This window comes from Nomascus leucogenys, chromosome 2 (assembly GCF_006542625.1).
Source record: "Nomascus leucogenys isolate Asia chromosome 2, Asia_NLE_v1, whole genome shotgun sequence".
Classification (NCBI taxonomy): Eukaryota; Metazoa; Chordata; class Mammalia; order Primates; family Hylobatidae; genus Nomascus; species Nomascus leucogenys.
Genome location: NC_044382.1, coordinates 138,828,804 through 138,833,654, shown reverse-complemented (window position 1 = coordinate 138,833,654; position 4,851 = coordinate 138,828,804). Strand labels below are relative to the sequence as shown.

The window sequence follows — 4,851 nt, the reverse complement described above, 5'->3', positions numbered from 1 at the left end:
ATATTAGTTCCTCTTTAAATGTCTGATAAAACTCAGTAGCAGTGAAATTGGGTCCTGGGCTTTTCTTTGTTGGGAGATTTTTAATATAGCTTTGATCTTATCATTTGTTATTGGTATGTTCTTGTTTTGGATTTCTTCATGGTTCAATTTTGGTAGATTGTATGTGTCTAGAAATTCATCATTTTTGCTGAGGTTTTCCAATTTATTGGCATATAGTTATTCATAGTAGCCTCTAATGATCTTCTGGATTTCTGCAATATTGGTTATAATGTCTCCTTTTTTAATCCCTGATTTTCTTTATTTGGGTCTTCTTTTTTCTTAGTTTGTCTGGCTAAAGGTTTGTCAATTTTGGTTGTCTTTTCAAAAAGCCAACTTCTCCTTTCGTTGACCTTTTGTATTTTTTTATTTCAATTTAATTTATTTCTGCTCTGATATTTATTATTTCTTCCGCTAACTTTGAGTTTGGTTTGCTCTTGCTTTTCTAGTTCTTTAAGATGCATCATTAGGTTGCTTATTTGAATTTTTTTTTTTTTTACTTTTTGGATGTGGATGTTTATAGCTGTAAACTTTCCTCTTAGCACTGCTTTTGCTGTATCTCACAGATTTTGGTATGTTGTGTTTCCATTATTATTTGATTTAAGAAATTCTTAAATTTCCCTCAACTTCTTAATTGACCCACTGGTCATTCAGGGGCATATTGTGTAATTTCCATGTGTTTGTATAGTTTCCAAAATTCCTCTTGTTATTGATTTCTAGTTTTATTCCATTGTGATCAGGGAGGATACTCGATATTATAATTTTTTAAATTTTTTAAAGAGTTGTTTTGTGGCCTAATACAGAGTTTATTCTTGAGGGTGATTCATGTTCTGAGGAGAACAATTTGTATTCTGCAGTCATTGGATGAAATATTGTGTAAATATTTATTAACTCCATTTGGTCTATAGTGCAGATTAAGTCTGAAGTTTCCTTGTCGATTTTCTGTTTGGATGATCTGCCCAATGCTGAAAATCTGCAGCTAATTATTGTATTGGGTTCTTCCTCTATTTTTAGCTCCAGTAATATTTACTGTATATATCTGGGTGCTCTAATGTTAGGTGCATATATATTTATAATTGTTACATGTTCTTGCTGATTGACCCCTTTGTCATTATAGTATGACCTTCTTTGTCTCTTTTATGGATTTGTTTTGAGATTTATTTTTGTCTGATATAAGTGTAGATAATCTTCCTCTTTTTTGGTTTCCATTTGCATGAAATATCTTTTTCCATCTCTTAATTTTCAGTCTATCTGTGTCTTTGTAGGTGAAGTGTTTTTCTTGTGGGCAATAGATTGTTGGGTCTTAAAAAAATCTCTTCAGCCACTCTATGTCTTTTTTTTCTCAGACATATATTTAATAACTGTAGAAATCCAAAAGAATTAGCATCAAATCTTGAAGTTGTGAAGGAAGCTGTGGGTTGGCTTGACTGGGCTTAGCCACTGAGCTGCCTCAACTGGCCAAGGAATGGGATATGACGACTATGAGGACTTCTATATTGTCTTAATCTCATTATATGTATTATGTATTTAGTTTCAATAAAGCATTTGTACCAGTGGCTCTGGAGCTTGGAGGAAGACTAAAGGAACATGTAGTGATTCCAAGTAAGGTGTAGACCTACACAGCAGAGCTATAGGGGAGAAGATTAACAAAATCCTTTCTTCCAATATCAGGACAGTCATGAGTGTCAGTCCCATCCAAACAGGTCACTAGGGCTAAAAGGCTGGACCCTGCCCTCTCTGTCTCTGGATTATGACAGGTTCTTGCTCCCTCCAGGGGAGGCAAGGAGCTTGCAACTGGAAGTTTTCAGTGAATGAGCACCATGACACAGTCATTTCTGATCACTTCATCCAGCTGTTGTGAAAAGGTGAAGCAAAGGAGGCAAGACAATGCTTAATCTAGCAGACAAGAGAATGGATAGTGCGATCCTTGTTTGTGCTAGTCGTTGGGTGATACGCCACTTTTCATCTCCACAAAGCTACTTGTTTCCCTTCATTTCCTCTGTTTCCATTTATTCCCTTCAGTTATGGTCTAGAATCAAACAATTCTAAACCTCAGTGTCTTATAAAGCTGACACTTCAAAACCCACAAAAACAGGTTGCCTTTGAGGTATTTAGTCACACCAAGTACAACTAGAGCAGTCACAGACAGTGTAGGTTTGCAGAGATCCACCTCCTTGCTTACTAGCAATTAGGGAGTTAATACTCTAAAATTGAGGCAAGGAGCCTGGACTGTTGACATTTTATGGAAGCCACATAAGTTGGGCAGGACTCCACAGGAGCTGTCCAAGGCCTGATGATGGCAAGAGATATCTCCAAGTCATGAAATCTGTCTACCATCAAAGATTCTATGCTTCGCCTAAGAAATAATTCTGGTGTGAGTTCTAGTCTCTCAGGACATTATAAAGGAAGGAAAATGACATAAAGGAAAGAAAGAATACCAGAGTGGGAATCCATTTTTGCCTCAAACTAGCTGGGAGAGTAGGCAAGTCATGGAAGGCCTCAATTTCTCTGCAAGTGTTATATTGGACTGGATGGTCATGAAGCCCGTTTCACAGCCAGAGATTTTGTATGGATGCTAAAATGCTTACATCTCTGAGGTCCTAAAGAAAACGGGAATACCCCTCCCCACCAATTTAGACTGGATTTACTGAGTGTGGTCTTCTAGTCCCCCAAAACTTCCTCCTGATCTGCCCTGATTGTCCAGGGAGGAATGAAAGGGTTTGTGGCATACAAAACCATAAATGCAGTGACAGCTGACCATTTAGTAGAAACGAGCCTTGCCTTTACACAGCTTTGCATAACAACTAGCAAAGCCCATGTTTTCTCTCTCCCTGCCCCCAAGCCTACTTCTTTAGGCATGCAGGTAACTGCCCCGGCCTCCAACCTCCTCCCATTTCTCCTCATTCCAACAGGGAACCCTGATTAAGGAACCAAGAAGTCCTACAAAGAGAAGGTCTCTGTCATGTACCAATCTGCAGCCATTTGATGATGGCAGGTAGGTCTCATGCTAAAAAGAGGTTGTGTCCAGTAGAACTCAATTCCCCAGGAATCCAAGCTCCAAGCCTGGGGGGCAGCAGGTGCTGGGGACAAGCTCACTCCTTAGAGTCGGCCTAGAGGACCCACTGGAGGATCGCATAGCGGCGCAGACCCTGGAGTGCATTGTCATAGATGGTGTTCACACTAGTGCAGAGGGGCTGCTGCTGCAGCTCTGTCATCCGACAAGCAAACAGCCCTCCCGCCACACAAAATAGTAGCAGCAGCAGCTTCAGCACAGCCCAGGAATGAGTGTGCTTCCGGGGTGGTGCCTTGAGGGGACGCGAGCCGGACTTAGATTTTGGGGCCTGATTTGTTTCCTTCTTAGGTTTCTTCTCCTGTTCCCGCTTCGCTGCTTTGAGTGCATCATACTCCTTTCTTCGGCGCTCCTTCTCTTCCGCCTTCTCCCGCTTCTGCGCTTCCTGCTCCTGAGGTTCCTTAGCTCGCTGCTTGGCCTCACGCTTCTTCTCTGCCTCACGTTCTACTTACAACTGCCGCTGCCTCTCCAGCTCCTGATCCGCCCGCAAGGCCTTCCTGTGCCATGCACAGGACACGTAACACCGTGTCTGCACACTGCTTACACTGCTTCTCATCCAAGCAGTCACCTGCCACCTTGGCCAGGATAGCATCAAGGGGGTTATCCTTTAGGTCCAGCCACTTCAGGTTCTTGAGCTGAGCAAAGCTGACAGGCAAGGTGACCAACCTGTTGCTGAGGAGATCCAGGTGCTGGAGGTTGACTAGACGGCCGAAGTCCGCCGGCAGCCTGTTCTTACTCAAGTCTAGCTTCACCAGGTGTGTGAGGCCACAGAAATCCGACAGTAGAGTAGTCAGTTTATTACAAGACAGATCCATGATGGTGGCCTCTGGAAGGGCACCCAGCTCCTTCACTGGGACTTCATTCAGGTCGCTGAGACTCAGGTCCAGTTCGTTGCAATCCAGCTTGTCGCGGAGGTTCCCGCCCTTGCTACCGGCCTTGGTCATGGTGACACCTGCTGGGCGGGTCGCTTCTCTGGGGTTCCGACTGGCGGAAGAAAGGAGCTGAAATGCCGCTTGTCAGTTCAGCGGGCCCCCACCCAACCGACTACCCCCGAGCCCTCCGTCGCCGCCGGTGCGATACCGCCTCCGCCCGTCCGCCGGCCTGCCACACTCCGAGACCTGCGCCTACCTCCCACCGGTGCCCACTCTATGTCTTTTTATTGGAGAGTTTAGTTTAGTCATATTCAATCTTATTATTGATAAGTAAGGATGTATACTTGCCTTTTTAAATTTGTTTTCTGGTTATTTTGTGGTCTTCCTTCTTTCCTTCCTGTCTTCCTTTCAATGAAGGTGATTTTCTCAGGTGGCATATTTTCATTTCTTGCCCTTTTTTGTGTATTTGTTGTATGTTTCTATTTGAGGTTACCCTGTGGCTGGCAAATAATAATCTGCAACTCATTATTTTAAGCTGATAACAACTGAACACTGCAAAAACAAACAAGCAAACCTGCAAACAAGCAAGGAGAAAACTAATAAGTAAAAACTCTACACTTTAACTTTGTCCCGCAGCTTTTTAACTTTTTGTTATTCTATTCATATCTTATTATACTGTCCATGTATTGAAAAGTTGAAGTTGTTATAGTTATTATTTTGATCAGTTTATCTTTTAGTCTTTCTAAGATATTAATAGTTTATACACTGCAATTAGTGTTATAACATTAGTGTTTTTCTGTGTACTTACTATTACCAGTGACTTTTCTATCTTTTGATGATTTCTTATTGCCATTAATGTCCTTTTCTTTCAGA

General features: G+C 42.1%; 1 pseudogene; it reads right to left on the bottom strand.

The window, feature by feature from the left end:
• Nucleotides 1–3,128: 3,128 nt before the first annotated feature.
• Nucleotides 3,129–4,050, bottom strand: LOC100589346 (annotated as a pseudogene).
• Between the last annotated feature and the right edge of the window lie 801 nt (nucleotides 4,051–4,851).